Here is a 19205-nt window from a genome sequence, read left to right as displayed (position 1 = left end):
TGCCATTCATTTTAGAGGGACAATATTTCATCCCTCATTTTTAAGGCTCTGCCTCTCAGAAGTTGTAGGAACAACAGCAGATTAAATCCCTCTTCAGACGTAGAGCTATATGGACTTTGAAGTGCTTACTTCAGTTATTTCAGTTTAGTTCTAAGGATTTACCTGAGCTCCTTTTCCTAAAGGACATCTTAGGTTTAATGGATGTCTATGTTTAGATAAAGTTGCTGACTGAAACTTGAACTTGGTTCAAAAATGATGGTCAAATGTGTGCATTTCAAAGCACTCAAAAATCTTCTGAGCACAAACTCAAAAATCCTGTAGCATGGAAAGGCATGAATAATTCAGTAGTACTATACTGTTATGAATTATAGTACTAGACCACTAAACATTCATTACTGAGTAGTTCTTGCACAAATGGTAGCACTATTCACATATAGATTGAAATGGAAGTATAATTATGAAACATATTTCTAAACAAAAAAGAAATAAAATGCTTTCCAGAGGTGCATGCTGCATTTCTCTGTCCTGGTCTTTCATGTCTCTGTTATTTCTTTTCAAATATTTCCTCTGCTGGAGAAAGAGTCCCACGGTCTCTTACTAAACGTTTTTCTCAGGATTGTCAGTTTCTACCACGCCCAGTATAGGATTAAGGTGTGCTTGTATAGCTAGTATTTCAGCACAGATATTTAAAAATGGAAACTGTAACCCGTTTTTTTGTTTACTTGTTTTCTCTGTTGTGGCCAGTAGCATATTTGCAACTTCATCAGTTAGTGAATTCAAAGAACTGCATATTTTTGACAAATGAAATATATATTATGAAAACCATGATGAGAGTCTTTATCTTAAGAAACACTCTTCACTGGTAATTTCCAAGCTTCTCTATTTAAAGAAAAAATGTAGCATTTTCTGAATATTGAATTTCAATGAAGTGATTTCTCTAAACTACTAGAACACTGAAAATTATCAATGATGCCCTTTGTTCTCATTTGGTATTAGATAAATAACCAATAGGATGCCAGTTACTCATTACTGCTCAGAGGAAAACTATCCACTTTGCAGCATCTTATTTCACACTCCAATCAACAGACAACTGCTTGCTTCTGACACTGGGATTTGAGCTTACTCTTGAGCATTAGAAATGTAGATTGCTAACCAGTGAAAGAGCCAGTTCCATCACATGGGTCAGTAGAGAGAACTGCTGTGTGTGAAGTGGCCTGAACATGTGTATTACAATAAAGGGTAATGGTGCACATACATATATCACATAAATGTCAGCTTCTTCTATTAGATGGACCCAATGACTAAAAAAAGGATATTTTCATTCCCTATAAAAATCTTATTTAAAATGTATTGCTGTTATGAAAGGTTCACTTCCCAGCACCACCATATCAACTTATCTTCTTTCGTGATGTGTAAATCACTGAAGCACAATAAAGGAGACTTTGTCCACAGACCACCTGCATTACTTGTATCCAATGAAAATAACCTGTATTTTTAATGCTGCCATAAACAAATGGGAATATCTTCTCAAGACTGAGTCTTTTAATTGATTTCTAAAATAATATAAATACTTTGTTGCTTCCCTGAAAAAAAAAATAGAAGCATTTAATATGATGTTCTAAAATATGGTCCTTAAGGGAAGATCAGCCTCTAACTCCACCCTGACCATGGGCATAGAGAGTCTTAGACATAAGTACATAGTTAAAAAAAGACAAAACCTGACAGCCTATACCACAAGTTAAACGCCCTTAACACAACACTAGTCTGCTGTATAAGTATTTCCTTCTCATCCTATAGAGCAGATTCTTAGAAGAAATGGGCTTTGAGAAAAACAAGGAGTGTCAGGGTATTTGACACTGTTCAGAGCTATGGGACAAAGGAGTAGCAGAGACTATGCAGTTTCAGGGTTGTAACAGTACTTAGTGCACAGCCCCACTACTACTCCCTGCTTGGTGGCGTTGGCTTTCCTCTGTATATTACTAGGCTTAAGCGAGGTATTTCAGAGGCATATAACTCAAGCATATCTGACTGTATTGTCAGAAAGATCCACCTCAGAAATATTACATCTGCCAAATTCCAAGTCCTTATTTTAAATCATGGAAGCACAAGAACACTTCAAAGAAATGACTGGTGAAAATGTCAGCTTTAGAAAAACTGTCTTTTGTTTACCTAGTCACTTTCCTGGAAATGGCAAAATGACTTCAAATGGCCAAAAGTTGCTTTGAAAAATTCAGCCCAAATGGTAAACATGTGGCAGCACTGAAAATGAAATATATTAGGCAACTTTAAGTGTGATCCCATCAAATTCCATTCACTTTAATAGACAGTGAAACTTGATGTGTAAATAAAACTATATAGTTATAAACATTTGTATTTATAGAAAGTTAAATTGATATATTTTTACATGTTATAATATGAAAACATAAGCATTTATCAATTTTCATTTATAAACATATGAAATGCATCTTTTTCATGAAGATAGTAATAATGCCAACATACAAGGCACTGGCAAGGCCTTATGTAGAATATTGGGTGCATCTACATGATATGTTAACTGCATTATAGCCTAATAACACTGTGCAGTAGAATGCCGGGCAAAACCTGTGTTAATACACTACTTCACAGTAGTAGTAGGCTACTGCGCAGTTAATGTCACTAAAAAGCCATGCACTGGTGCTACTGCACAATAGCACCAGTTACTACTCTGCATTGATTTAGTACTTGGTTATCCAAGTACCAAACTTAATATGCAGTAACTACAGTGCATTAATGAACATGTAGACTCGCCCACTATGTGCAATTATGATTACTCCTGTTCAAGAAAGAGCTTGGCTTGGCCTAACAATACACATCTAGAAAACTAGAAGAGCGTCTTTAACCATTAAGTCCTAAGATAACTTCCCAGTAGTGGGTACCAGAAACAGAATAGTTGCAAGATTGGATTCAGGTGTATGAAAGAATGATATGATATAGTTTTCTGCATCAATTTGGGACTATGGCATTCCTTTCCAGTCTTATGTTCCTATGAATGTGTTTGCATGGCTGAGAACAAATCAGGAGAAATAAGTTATTAATTCCAGATGTCCACACACTTCAAAACACTGAACTGGAATCTCCTGCCAAGGCCTTTCACCTTACTCTTATGAATCTGAAATGATATGAACAAATGTTTTCTCAGCCAAGTAAAAAAAGCTTTTCAAGAAGCCATATGCTCAGATCTGGTATACCACCCAAATCTACGGGCATTTATAGTGCCATTGAATTATGGGTTATCCTAACATAATATTGTCTATCAGATCATTTAAACAGTACTTCTTTACTAACTTGTTCTCTTTATATATGAAAGCCTCTTTGTTAAGCAAGTTATTATCACATTTTATGTGCTAATTTCTCTGTGCTTTTAGCTGTTTACTACAACCTTCTTCTCTGGAGCATCCATGGGAGGTCAGCACAAGGAAGAGGAGGACAATATTAAAAACAAAATTCTTGCCTTCAGGTATAATATTATTGAAGAATCTTAGGGGAAAGAAACTTACATTCCTTCACTTTCTCCAAATGATAACAATATTGAAGTTTTACTATGGAAAACAAGGTCATGAAATGCATTTTATCAAATTATTGAGATATGAATAGTTGATACATTACTCAGTTAAAAAATGCAGGAATATGAAAAGCATGGTAGCTGTCATGGAGGTGTCATCTTTCATCTACCTGGTTGAGATATCTGAAAATGCTCAGCACCCAGAAGCTCCTACTGTTTTCATGAGTACTAAGTAGGAGGTTCACTAATACTAGACAAGTAGAAGAATGTGCCCTCATCAGTAGAAGAAAATATTTTAAAAAGGGATTAATGATAAAAGGTAAGGCTTTCCTGAACAGGCGGATAAGACAGAAAAAGCAGTAGGGAAAGTCCAAGAGTGCAGTGAGATCCTGTGAAACAGAATATTTTTACCTCTGGCTTAGGAGAGAAAAAGATGTGTCATCTCAATATCCATTTTTTTTGCCTTGTGGCACTTCCAGCAAAGATAGAACTTGAAGATAAATCATTTCAACATTTATCTATCATTTAAAGAGATCCAAAGTTTCAATTACATCTAATTAATCTAACCTATTTTGTGTTAATTTTCTTCATTTTCCTGCTTTCTATTTTCTTTCCTTCTCATATTCACTTATGGCTCCTCTCTTCACTGACACTTACCTCTCTTCAGGGTATATACAGGTTTCCCTTGCTTTATGCAGGTTCTGTATATGCAAATTCACTCTTATGCAATGACCCTTTTTATACCCAAAATTCATTATATGCAAGGTAAATTCACTCTTATGCGAACTGCAGCAGGTAAGTCTGTGGGGGAAGGGCAAAGGGCCATGTGCGGGGGGACAGATTGAGGCTCCAGCATGGAGGGTGCGGCACAGGCAGAAGCAGGGGCTGGGGTAAGTAGGTCCTCAATCTGGTCCACCACTGGTGGTGAGAGAGGGAGTGGGGCTAGGGCTTGGGCAGAGGCAGGCAAGTGCTGCACTGCTGGGGTTGTGTGCAGGACAGGAGGTGTGGCTCCTGCTGCTATGAGCTGCCACTGTGGGTTAGGGCTGAGCACCAGTCCCAGTCCCAGCCACACTTCCTTCCTCACCACCAGCAGGGAGGCAGATCAAGGCTCCACTCACCTCTGCCTCTGGGCTCTTCCTGATGGTTTGATCCACACTGCAGATGCAGCAGGTGGTGGCAGCACTGGGAGAGGTGCCTGAGGGGCTACAATGAATTTTGGGGTGGCTGTAGCCCCACCCTGTACCACCCATCCCAGTTCCACTGCTGCCCACCCCAGCTGTTGGGTATGGGGTGGGGGGATGCAGCTTCTACTGCTATTGGCTGCCACCACAGGCTGTGGTCGGGGGCTGCATTGAACTCTTCCCAGCAGGGGCTGCGCTGGGCTGCACTTGGGGCAGGCAGCAGCACTAGGAGGGGGGCAATAGGGGGGATGCAGCCACCCCAAAATTTGCTGTAGCCCCTCAACCCCCCTCCCAGTGCCACTGTCACCCACCTCAAGCACAGTGCAGCCCAGCTCCCACTGGGAAGAAGCCAGCATAGCTCCAGCCCCAGCCCACAGTGGCATCCCGTAGCAGCAGGAGCCCCATCCCTTCTCCTACATCCCACCCCACCCCAGCTGTGCAGCGCCTGCCTCTGCCCCAGTCCCAGCCACAGCCCTAGCCACAGCCCCACTCCCTCTCTCACCATCAGTATGGGGGCAGATCAAGGCCCCGCTCATCCCAGCCCCAGAGGCTGGACTCTTCCTGGTGGCAGCAGGGTTGGGCCATGCTGTGCTCAGGGCAGGTGGCAGCAGTGTTGGGGGGAGGGGGACTAGGGGGACTATGGCAAATTTTGGGGTGGATTCAGTCCTTTGCCCCATAGCCCCTCTCCCAGTGCCACTGCCACCCACCCCAAGCACAGCCTTGCTCAGCCCCCCTCTGTGAAGAGCCCAGTGCTGTCCAGACCCAGCAGACTTACTTGCTGCTGAAGTAGTGGAGGTCTTGGAACATATCCCAATTTGTTACCTTGTAAAGTGGGTTCCCTTTATGTGAATTTGAGTTATGTTTAACAAGGTCATGGACAAGATTGAGAGACTCCAAAGAAGAGCCACCCATACGATCAGAGTCTTAAAAGGCAAACCATATGAGAAAAGGCTGAGGGATTTGGGACTCTTCAGCCTGAGGAAAAGAAGGCTGAGAGGGGACCTGGTAGCATCTTACCACTACACTAGGGGAGTACATCAAGGGCTTGGTGAGCAACTGTTCAAGGGCACCCGAGGGGAAAACCAGGAGTAATGGGCACAAAGTCCTGGATGTTCAACATTGGGAACAACTTCTTCACAGTCAGGGTGTCCAGACTGCATAATAAGCTCTCTCTGGAGGTGGTGCAATCACCTACCCTGGAAATCTTCAAGAGGAAACTAGACAAACACCTTGCTGGGGTCACCTGACCACAGGTGTCTTTCCTGCTTGGTGCGGTGGACTTGACCTGATGATCTTCTGAGGTCCCTTCTGGCCCCTTACAATCTATAAATCTATTAATCTGTGCAGTTTTTCAGTAATGCGTCTACTGTATAAAGTGAGGAAAACCTGTATAATGAATTTCTAACTTCCTAAAACATCCAGGTTTTTGGGAATGCCTTCATGTCCTCATTCCCAATATATTTGAAGAGGACACAATTTTACTATCCTTTTGGACTAGTAATTGCTGAAACAAAACCAAGCCAAATAAAAAGCCTGATGTACTGAATTCAGGGGAGGCTCACAAATTCAGATGTTTATTCATAGTTTTATCCAGTTCTCTTGGTGACTACAACCTTTTTTGGAAAATTTCATGAGAAGAGTCTCCCTTCCTACTCCATCTTCCCCAAGCAAGACTTTCATTTTTTTTCTGATCTTGTCTTTCTCAGAAAAATCCTTAAAAAAGGATTGTAAACACATTATATTTCAATATCCAGTACGAGCTAAAATGTGAAATTCAATATTTATGTAAATCTAGGACAAGACATTTTCACTCATTCAACATGGGGGAAAAAAGCCTTTTTTTTTGGATCTGAGCATGGGACCACACTTGGGCTAGAGCTGCAGCTTAGTCAAGTTCTAGTCAGGGTTTAAGATAACTCTCCTATAATTAGATTCCATACATGGGCGGGGGGGGGTCATTTTAAATTCAAAGACAAATAAATTCAGCAAGATAAGGTACATTAACAGGTTTGTGTTAATAATTTCCTCAATAAAATATTATACGTTAATTTCAACTACACAACATTTCGTTTCAAATTTTTCAGAGAAAAAAAGAGGAATGTACATAATTTTATTTAGTTTATCCAAATCGGTTTATTCATTAGGACCTGTGACCATATTCCTTCAATTTAACATATGTACTCTATAACTTATTTACATCAATGTTTTGTTCTCTTTATGAGAAGGACCTCAAACTATTTTTTTTAATTGCTGAAGCCTAAATGTCCATATTATGAGTTGGTTTTTTTTCTTTCTTCCAAGAAAAGCCTTACTTATCAGCAAAATAGACAACCTGATGCTATGTAAATTCCCATGAGACTGCACACATCTCCTAATTATCCAAATATTTGAGTCTCTATGAATATAGTTTAAACTGTGAACCAAACAAGAAGTCTTAAATCAAAATAGTAGGAGAGTTGTGCTGGGTTTCCCACTCCCTCCCCTCAAGCTTTACACTCTTTTAAATTAGGAACAAGCTGTCTGAAGTAGAGAACATTTTAATGGCCTCTTTCTGCAGGTAGATCAAACTATCTACTGCACAACATGTCTAAAGATTTTTTTTAACTGTTAGCTTGCAGGAATCACTAAAGCAAGCTAAAAAAAGTTCCCACTTCCTGAACAATAACAATAAACATTCATTATTGACAGATTTCTGCTGGTAATCAAATACTGGTAATTGAACTGGCCTCAGTTACAGCTTTGTATTTCTTGAAGAAAGTCTCTGCTCATAATTACAGAATACAAGGATGAGATATTGAACCTGCTTGAAAGACCAAAGCATTGTTTACCTATTTCCTAGACAGAGTAGTCCGGTTTGGTTTATACATATAAATACTGTATCAACAGGAGCACTGCCTTCAGGAAACAGCGGATGGCCCAGAAGCCTTTTCCAGTCCCTTATTCCTATATGATTTTATCTAGATGTTTTGCCTGGTTCTGGCCTCACTATGCTCCAATTTTTTTCCTGCTTAATTTAAAACTGCACACTTTTGTTCTCCTTCTAATGATTTTATTCACATGTACTTAAGCAGGTTGTGACAATAGGAAAGCAATGAGTCAGTGAGTGGGATATGACCCTGCATGCTGTCTAATGGGAGAGGGGTGTTTCCAGAAAGGAGGTAGGACAGCACATCAGCCATCCTTACCACATACACAGCTTGTACTTTCCCTGCATCAAGTCCAGCTCTAGCAGTTGGGGGGACAGAACAATAGCAGCAGCCCTGGGTGATGTCAATGCACAGTGCAGAAGCAGAAGCTGAAAGTTCACTGCTACGGGGGGGAAATGTGTCTTTTTTGCCACTAAAATCAGTGCATAAATGACCACTTGAATATAAGCCAGTAGCAAAGAAGGAAACATCTTCCCCCAGAGTGGTGAATTTCTGGCCACTACTCCTGCACTGTGCACACCATTGCCCAAGGTACAGAAATAAGTGGCTATGCCTCTGGATTGTGATTCTTTCTCTCCAACTTAATGTATTTCTGCCTTGATTTGGACAAGGCATTTTTCCCCCATTTCTATATTAATTTCTATCAATCAAGGCTACTGAAGGCTAGTATTACAACAGTACTTAAGGATACTTATCTGGATGAAGCCTCCAAAGCTTTAATTTTTTTTCTTAATTTTGTGTTAAACTTGTTATTCTCAAGTGTATATAATATGATACTTAAATAGCCTATATATTTTTCACACCTGCTAAATTACCATGTTTCTTGCATACAACACCCCCACCATTATAAACACTTGCTTTGTTTTATGGAAAGAAAAATATAGAAAAAAGATTTATTCCAGACTCTGTGAAAAAGTAAGTCAGCCTAGGAACAAATGTTTTCCAGAAGTATGGCATCTGAGGAGACAGTCTAGGTGAGGCAATAGGCAGGGTTTCTTACCCAGACTTCCTCCTGGGATGCTGCATTTCCTGGAACCTCTCAGTGTTCCCAGGAGGATATACTTTCTGTCAAATAGGGTTACACTACAGGTCTTTGCAAGGGCGATAGTAACACTGTTAGAGCTTTATTGTAAATAGTCCTTTATATAAGTTCCTGTAAAAAAAAAAAAGTGTTGTTCCATATCACAAGCCTCATCAAGATGCTACCAGCAGGTCACCTGCTGCTTTAGGCATAAACTACAATTCTCATCTAATAGCTACAGTTAATACAGGACTATGCCACTTCAGCTTGGTGAGCCAGGCACAAGCAGCAGTCATGTTAGCTGCATGGCATGTGCAATGTCTTCAGGGATGCTTCTTTTCCAAAAAAGAAAACCACTTCCCTGCTTAAGATGCACACCTGATTTTTTTGTGGGGGCTGATTTGAGGGGGGAGGGGGATATGTCCAGGTTTTCTGCTTTAAAAAATCCTAAATGCAATAACTTCAGTTGTAATTATTTCATTTTCTGTTTCCAATCCCATTGAAGTGAACTGGATTCATTTCACTCTTTCCACTAAATTCAATAGATTCTGAACTATAGAGCAAACAAAGACAATTTGGCAATTCTCTTCCTGTAGCTTTTTAGGGAGACCCAGTGCATTGATTGCTCCTTAAGAAAGTGCTGCTTGAAACTCTCCACAGCCTTCATTGTGATTTGAACTTGTCTCTCAGCATTGTAAAATGTGACATGAGTCTCTGATGGCATGAAATCCTAGAAATACTCCTTCACCTTCCATGAAGAAACACAACAGACATTTAAAATAGATTAGGTGTGCGTTGAGTGCCCTGCCAAGAGTCGACATCTCTAATTGGCAGCTGCTGCTATAGCAGGGAAGGTTGATTAGAGATGAGAGAGTAGTAAATTCTCCACAGAAAGGAACTGTCTGATATTATTAAAAATTACCTGCTTGTCACAGATGTTCAATCTGCTTATTTTTAGCGTGAATTTGAGTTTGAAAGATTGCAATCCAAATTTATCATTATCCAACACACAAAAAATGTTTCTGGCAGTGATTTGTACACCATCAGCAGAAAATTAACTATAAAGCACAACAAGTTGTAAAACTTCAAAGCAACATGTGAAGGTGTTTGTAAGAGTATTAGAAGAGCAGTCTGTCTCCTGGCATTTTCTGGCAGAGAAGATATTTTATATAGCATGGTATTGAATGGAAAAGAACAAAACCCCCTCCAGGTACAAATGTGGAGTAAACAGGAAGGAGTGGCAGCAGCTGAATGAAAAGGTGTGGCAACACAAAAAGTTAACCCTCTTAGTAACAAACTATTTAGAAGAAATGGACATGAAACATTAGGGTCCAGTCTTGATCCTTTTACTAACCTGAGTGGCACTTCTTTTCATGGAATTATTTATCAAGTAAGATACTATTTACTACAAGTAATGGTCATAGAAGTTGGCCTTTAAATAAACTACGCCTCTTCCTTTCTTTTCCACAAATATATCTTATTCAGCTTTATATAAAACTGCAAAATGGCATCACTCCATCTTGATGACAAAGCCATTTAAAAAACCCAAACAAGTACCTAAACTTTCTAGATTTATGTTTGAAAGATGACTGCCTAATGGTTATATACTAAAAGTCTGAAACCTGAATGAGTGTGTGTGTGCGTGTGTGCGCGTGCGCGTGAGTACACGCACGCACATGCATGCATATAGATCCTCTTGGCAATGCCATAAAAGGTACAGATGTTCTACTTTGGTAGCAGTACATGGAAAATGAAGCAACAAGTAAGTATTTTAGGAAAGCTGAATTTAAACAAGGCAAGAGTATAGGTTAAGCTGCTAAAGGGTAATATAAAGGAAGGCAAAAGATAGGTCTAAGATTAAATCCTCTCCTTTTTGACACTAATGTAAGCCAGGTAAACTTAAGTGAAGTTACTGTAGAAACGCTGATGTAAAACTATGGTTTAAGAGGAAAGCAGAATCATACCCATGGTATTTTCATGTGAAAGTAACCTTGCAGAGGGACATGAAAGGCCTGATCTAAAAGCCATTAAAGTTAATAAAATTCATAGGCTGCAGAATGGGGTGGGCCACCTGGGCCATGGCCTGACCAACTTTTAGCATGTTAATTTATGCAGTTAAAAAAACAGCTAAACAGTTTTAACCGGAATGACAATTGTGCATTTGTGGGTTATATAAATTAATATACTAAAAATTGGTTGGGCCATTGCATGGGTAGCCCACCCCATTCTGTGGCCTATGATAAAATTACTTTCGCTGACTTCAGTGGGACTGGATTTGACCCTATGATCATCTTTCTAGAAAAGATTTTGACTTTAATGCTTAAAGATTTTTGAAAGAAGGTCCCTCTGAACATTTTATTTTGCTATTGCTAAGAGCTACCAATGCTCCTTTCTCTTGTCAGTGCACTGATTGCACCCCTCCCTTCATCTCTACTCCTCTGAACACTGTGTGATGAGGTGGGCACCATGGCAGCAAGGGAGAGGAATTTTATGAATAGGAGGTTTTTTTCTATTCCCATGAATTAAGCAGGTGTCTTATGGGTTACAAGATTCAAAGCAGTATTCAGATAGTCAGCAAGCAATTATAAAAACAATAGTAATCAGAGATAGATACTTTGTGTCAGTTTTCTGAAGTACCCCTCCTATGTCGTAACTCAAAAGTAGTCGGAGTTTTCAAAGTTATTTTGATGTACTAGGGGAAAAAAGACATTCAGAATCCCTATAGACCTCAAAATCCAACCCAGTGCAGGATCAGAAAGAAGAGACTCAAGCATGAAAGCCATTTAAATAGATTGAGACAGGTTGTGATTTCAGTTACACTGATTCTACTTTGAGTTATCCTTCATTTTATTAATAGATCAGAAAAACCAGGCTACTATATTTATCCCATTAAAATCAATAGCAAAATTCCTATTGATTTCAGAGTAAGCAGAGTTAAGCTTTATTTAAATAGAAACAAGAAAACAAATGTGATAAATATAAAATGTTAATGTAAAGAAAGAACTTACATGGTAGTTTCAATAGAAATATATAATTTGATGTCATATATGCTTACTCTATAGGTAAATTTTACTTAATTCAATTCTGCTGCAAAGGGCAGTATAGTAGATTTACATTCCTTCAGATGTATTAATGCAGCAATAGACTACAATGTTGCAATAATAATACATGAGTCTTATAAATCTTTTTCAATCTATATGTCTGACTCAGACTATCAAATGTATATAACATAGGAGCAAAGGTCATTCATTTCAAAGGTTTTATACCATTTTCCTTAGTCTTACAATAAACACAAACATTGCTAAAAAAAAAGGGCAAAATATGTGGTAAGGTCCTTTCTTTCATCAAACATAGAAATTAAGAGAAAAAAATAATTACAGCCCCAAAGCTTATGTAACAACATTTAATGGACATTGCTGCATAGCTCAGGAAGGATTAAAAAAAAAGATGAAAATCTTACCCTTGTGTGAGGGAGGAATGAGTAACCATCAGGTGTAAGATTAACATCTTGCTTGCATGCTCAAGTTCTTGACTCTTGTGGGTGCATGAAGGCCTTGTAAAAAAAATGATAGGCTTTACAGAGATAGTCTGTGTGTGTGCACATTTATAAATATATCCAGTGGCCGCATCCAGACATGCAGGGGTGTGCACTTGCAGTGGCACGAATTGTCATAAGTGCACACCCCTGCACATGGACTTCATTGCAGGACAAACTGTTCTGCAGTGACCAAACTGCCCTTGCCCACCCCCTCTTGCTCTTCAGCCAGGGAGGGCTAAAGGTTAGGTTCAGGACTGGCTCTGGCCTCAGCAGTCTTACCTGGTGCCCTGGAGGAGCAGGGGTACAGGTCAGGCAACATGGAAGCCGGGCTGGCAGCCAGAACATGGCATGCTTGTTATGAATACATTGTGCTGATTTTTCTTCCTCTTTTTTTTTGCTAGTAGGAAATCCTGGGAGCAAATTTTGGCCCCATACTGCAAACTTGCAAGGAGGGCTACATTTTAACATTCCCCACGTGAGGTTTGTGGCAGCACAAAGAGGTCTGTGGTGCCACAAACCGCATGCCCTTACGTATCTGGACATGGCCATTGTGCTTATATTTGAAGATATTGGCTGCTGCAGATGTTAAAAAAAACAAACAAAATAAAACAAAAAACCTGTGCTTTACCAGAGGAAGCAGTGTGTTACTTCAACTCAGTTCTGCAGTGTCTGTATACATTGGATGCTTTAGCAGGGCTTTTTGGCAGTTTTATCTAAAGCTGAATCAATTAGCTTTACATAAAGCCATCAAGAAAACTCCACTGAAGTGCCCGATCTATGCAGACACTGCAGAACTGGTTCCAACTAATGCGCTACATCTTCTGGACCTATGCTGGGCTTGGTGCAGGACTGCACTGAGTTTACAATAAAGTGCCATTTTTTGTTTCTTTTTAAAGTCTGCAAGCAGCCATTGTGTCCACTTCTCCAACTTATTTGCATTTAATATTTCTGTGCTTAGATCAAAGGCACATGCTTGTTGTAGTGCTCATGCAAAAGTTTGTGTATTTTGCCTTAACATCAAGTTAGGCTGCAGAATGCAGTCTTTAATTTGAACAATTTGTGCTATTTTTATGAAAGTCTTTTAAAATAACAGGAAAAAAACACTCCCTATATTCATTCATAGATTCATAGATGCTAGGGTCGGAAGGGACCTCAGTAGATCATCGAGTCCGACCCCCTGCATAAGCAGGAAAGAGTGCTGGGCCTACATTACCCCAGCTAGATACACATCCAACCTTCTCTTGAATACCCCCAGGGTAGGGGAGAGCACCACCTCCCTTGGGAGCCCGTTCCTGACCTTGGCCACTCGAACTGTGAAGAAGTTCCTCCTAATATCCAATCTAAATCTGCTCTCTTCTAGCTTGTGGCCATTATTTCTTGTAACCCCCGGGGGCGCCTTGATGAATAAATACTCACCAATTCCCTTCTGTGCCCCCCTGACGAACTTATAGGCAGCCACCAGGTCGCCTCTCAACCTTCTCTTGCGGAGGCTGAAAAGGTCCAGTTTCTCTAATCTCTCCTCGTAGGGCTTGGCCTGCAGGCCCTTAACCATACGAGTGACCCTTCTCTGGACATGGCCAGATTTTGAACTGTACTAAGTTAAACAGTCTTTGTGTCTTTGGGATTGTGGAGGTACCCTGAGGCTAGTACAGGTTTAGGGCAACCTGAGAACTGCTTTATGCTATGCTCCTATCATGTCTCCTTTCATTTGTCCCTTTGCTGATGTGCAGAGGACTAGGACAAATTCCATGTTTCCACTTGTATAATTTACATTATACCTGTGTAAAAAAAAAAAAGGAGCAGGCAGATGGTACAAACCTCTACACACTGGGTGCATCTACATGCGCATATGGTTTAAATGTACACCTGGGGCCACGGCACATGGAGCTGGGTCAGAGTAGTCCCAGCTGGCAGGGGGTCCCAGGGATCAGCATGCCAGCCGGTGCTGCTCCTCCCTTGCTCAACATGCTGTGGACAGGCTGGCTGGGGCATGAGGGTGCCCCAATGCCAATGCATGGCTACCCAGCAAGCACCCCTGCACTGAAGCACCCTCATGTCCCAGCCAGCTGCATCAGTGTCTACATGTGCACTGCTACAGAGATAGTACATGTATGCACAAGTACTATCCTGCTTCAGAGTTAATTAGTTTACTCCAGTCTAATTGCCCTGCACTGTAGGTGCTGAGACATTACTGCAAAGATAGTTAGTCAGCTCCACAGTAAACATCTCAGGTAGATAATGCCCTGAGATAACGAAGCTGAATCTAATGGAAAATTACCCCTGAAATAAACAGGAATAAAAATCTACACATATAAATTGTATCAGTTCAGGTTTCGTTTTTCCATGTCCAATCCAGATTAGCCATTTGCTAAAGTCAGACAGGGTACTACTTGCCATCCCATGACTTTGTGGTAAGGATCACTATATCTGATGTGCACCAAGGCGCCCCTGGGGGTTACAAGAAATAATGGCCACAAGCTAGAAGAGAGCAGATTTAGATTGTATATCTGTTGTATACAGGGGCTCCAGAAGACCTGTCACTCTTGATTCAATTTAGAGATATAAATTACACTAAGATATGTCTTCATGTGTCTGAAGCCAGGGGATGGGAATTATAGTCCACATCACTGGTAAAAGCACCTTTTTAGAGGAAATTAGGGAAATCATCAGATAGACAATAAGGCTGAAGTTTTTTATTGATACAGCCTGCAAAGATGATGAAGATAACACACTGTATTCTAAGGACTGCTGTTGCTCTTAAATTCACTATACCTGTTAAATTTTATTTTGCCTGACATGAGATTATCTACTATATATACCTAGGTTAGCAGAATATGATCATATGCTGGGGCATTGTTTACAGACTAATTTTGATTGTGCATGCTGGGGCCTCTCTAAATGTGCAGGTAAAGACATACTAGGGTATAATGCATGATACACACAATCATGCCTCCTGCTATCGCACATGTGTATAGCAAGAGGCGCAATTGTGGGATCATGTGTTACATATTTTGTGCCTTATTGCTGGTGCAGAGGAAGCCCAATTCTGCACTAGCAAAAAGCAAACTTCTGCTGTTGGAAGTCTCATCATCCCACTGAGGGTCTTCCAGCCGTGGGGGTGCCCAATGCACTCCCAGAGCTTGGAGGCAGTTGCCGTGATCTCCCAGCCTTGAGACTGTATGAAACCCATGTGGCTGGGAGATGCAGCTGTCATGATCTCCCAGCCTGGGGTGTTCACGAAATCCCCATGACCGGGAGACCACAGCACCTGTATCTCCCTGGCCTATGGGGCTTCACATATCTCCAGGGCTGGAGATAACAGCCATGCCCCATGGAGATCACAGCCATTTACCCAGCCAGTAAAGCATGCCTAGATATTGTACCCACATCAGTTCTTGCCTTGTCTCTGTGAAGATCTATGCATAACTATATCAATATTTAGAACATAATTTAATGTTCTATATATCAAAAATACTTGTGAGTAACTCTCATATTCATTTTAAAGGATTGAATATTCAGGGAATGCAACATTTAAGTAGCTCAGGATAAATTCTTTTTTTTACTTTACATGCCTACATAGCACACACAGCTATGTAACAGCAATTTATGGCACTTACACAGAGCTTGCAGTTCAACTCTGCATATATTAGCCTGTTGAGCATGCTAAATTGTAAGTTAAATATTCATGGGCCCTTTTCTACACAAAACAGTGACACACTTACAGTACTGTACATCTGATCTACAGGTAATTTCATTTAGCTTAGTTCAAGCTATTTACAGTGAATTGTGAACAATATTGTTGAAATCAGAAAAAAGCTTTCTGGTTGGTGTAAGAGGTATGTTCTGCATAGTGCGGCAGGATGAAATTCAAAGAGATCTTGCAAACATGGCATACAGTGAACAACTGAGGTGAAAATAAAACATTAGTCAGCACAAGGAGAATTCTTATGTATAAAGTCACAGCAAGCAACAGCTACCTTGGGGAAATAACTGAATTTTTATCTTTTCAGAACAGAAATTTCACACTCAGGTTTAAAAAAATGATTCTTTGCTACTCCTTTACACCAGATTTACGTCAATGGAACCACTGACTTCAGTGGAGGTAGTCATACTTAACTGATTTAATGGAGATACAGATTAGGTCTTGTTTTCAGTTCACTCAAAAAAATTAAAAACCATTTACACAGTGAAACACAGGTGTTTGGCTCAGCTCTGTCAGTATTGTTTTTTCTACTGTATCAAGAGTCCACTTCCTGATAAAAGTGTAGCTCAATGCTACTAGATAAAGGACATGTTGAACGCCTTTTCAAAGTATAAACAATAATTTTACATATTTACAGTGCATCTAATTGTACAGTGCAGCCTTGTTTATTATCAGGCTGAAATTTAGGACTTAAATTTTGATTTCAGGATGTAATTGTGTATTATGAAGATTTGGCATCAATTGTCAAGATTTAAAAATGATCATATTTAAAAAAATACTAAAAAATATGTCTGATTCTTGCGTCCCTTACTGGCAGTGTTCTACAGAGGAGTTACTCTGAACCCCTGTGAGTAACTTCAGTTTATTATTCCTAGTGAGTCAGTTCAAAAGCTGCTGGACCATCATAGGTGTTTTGTTTTTGGTAAGCTTCTGTAAGTCTTACAATTGACTAATTACCTCCATTCCCTGACAAAGAAAACCAAAGCACCAGAATTACTTCCATTAAAAGATAGTTACTATACATTCACACCATCAGCTCTTAGAAAAACATTCTATTGATGCATATATATAAATAAGTCCCATTAGCCTTACCAGGATTCACTTATGCACATTGAGAGAAAAATGTACTATAACATACTGGTTAATTTTATACAAAATATATTAGCCTACAGTATGTAATGTAGGACTAGCATAGGGACTTTCATTGCTTTAAATATGACATTTTGAAGCTAAAATATATAAGAATGGAATTCTAAATATGCTTGAGGGGAAATCATGGAGAAGCCTACATGCAGAATGTATCACTATGCAGTCAGAAAAGTTTACAAAGATATGCAAAACTGTTATCACTCAGATACAAGAAGAGAAAAATCTTTAGATTAGTCCCTAAGGACTTAGATTCACAGCTTTTTAGGCCAAAAAACCATCACTGTATCCACTCAGCTATAAACCTACTACATATAAGTTCACCCAAGTGACTTTTGCCTCTATGCAAGATCTTGTGGTTGAAGACTCAGATTGTCAACACCTGATTTTTTCTTCTCAAGAGTACAACAGTGGAGTGATTCCTTTGTGGCATCAGTGCAAGACCAGTATAAGTAAAAGCAGATTCTGGTTTCTCCTATTAAGTACTGTGATAAAGCATGAAGGCTGTTTGAAGACGTTAAAAAAACTGAAAAAAAACTTTTTTTACCGGAAGAACAAGTGTGTTACTTCAACCCAGCTCCTCAGCATCAGTATAGATTGGGCATTTCAGTGGGGCTTTTTGGCACTTTTATCTAATAGCTGATTTAATCTGGTACATGGAATTGTGAAAGAAACTCCAGGGCCATGTCCACAGGAGCAAGGACGTGTATGTTGCAGTGTGTCAAAACAGTTTGATGCCACAGGAGGCACACTATGAACTAAGAAATGTTCCCTGTGTTCCATATTTGCAATGTAGACTCTAGTTTTAATTTCAGAAAGCACACTGGAAAAAAGCAGTGCAGGGAGCACTCCAAGAGCTTGTCCTGAAGCAACTGGAGGCTGGGTCTGCCGAGAAGATGCTCTAGCACTTGGCCAGAGTACACCCCTGCTGCTTCAGCACACTGCTTCAGCATACTGTAGGAAATGGAAGTAGGGCCTGGCTGGCAGCAGTGGCTCAGAGCTGTCTGGGAACCAGGCTCTGTCACTAGTAAGCCAGGACTGTATTGGAGTGGAGAGACTGTGGGTCCCCACCCCCACACAATGCCCAGACCCCACCATCAGCAGCAGCAGCCAGCAGCAGACCCTCACGGCTCTCATTGCCCACTGCAGGAGAGTGCTGCCTAAGACCGGGGGGGCTACATGTGACACACAGCCAGCCTGGCCCTCTGGTGTTCACTTTCAGGCAGGACTGAGACAGCTCCTGCTGCCACCCAGGGCTCCTGGCACTGTACTCAGAAACCGTGTGCTATTTGGTCAAGCCAGTTCCTGCATCCATATGGCAGACTTGTGGAGGCAGAAGCTGCTCGACCTGATGGTGCATTGTTCCTGCATGCAGTGCTGGGAGCCTCAGGTGGTGGCAAGTGCCAGTTGTATCCTGTGGAAAGGTATACACGAGTGGTCTGGGCCGGCTTCAAGCACCACATGTAGCTCCTGGGTCCCAGGCAGTGCCGTGTGCTGCTGGGGGGCTCTGTCTGCAGTGGGCCATGAGCACCCCAAAGGCCTGCTTCTGATTGCTCACTCCACAAACCCCACAACCCCCGATGAGTCCCCCACAATCCACCCATAACCTACCCCCACAACCCCCCACCCCACCCACATACCCACCCACAAAACCCATACCCACAGCCCCCAATAATACATCCAAAAACTCCACACCCCCCACAGATCCCAAACCCACAAACCATCTCCAAAAACGCCCACCCCATCTACCTATGCACCCACAAACCTGACACCCACAACCCTTACACAAACCACCCACAAACCCCACCCGCACATTCACACCCACCTACAAACTCACACCCAGTTACTAACCCAAAGCCCCACCAACACCCCCCAACAAACACTAAGCCCACCCCTTTCATATGCCTCCTCTCCCTGCAAACCCCAGTTCCCACTCCACAAATCTCATACCCTGCATGCCCAGTGGCCAAATGGGATAGGACCTAGTAGCAGCTAGGAGCTGCAGCTGCTGGGGCAACTGCTGTACTGCAACCCTGTCCCTTGCCTATACCAGTGCTGGAACATGCAGCCCTGACTTGGGGGATGGGGGGCTTCTGTCCCCAGGACAGAACCACTTGGGGTGTGTGATGGACTGGGAGGAGGTATGGA

The sequence above is a fragment of the Crocodylus siamensis genome, chromosome 2, assembly GCF_052110815.1.
Source record: "Crocodylus siamensis isolate JL-2025a chromosome 2, ASM5211081v1, whole genome shotgun sequence".
Lineage (NCBI taxonomy): Eukaryota > Metazoa > Chordata > Crocodylia > Crocodylidae > Crocodylus > Crocodylus siamensis.
This window is presented reverse-complemented; position numbering follows the sequence as displayed.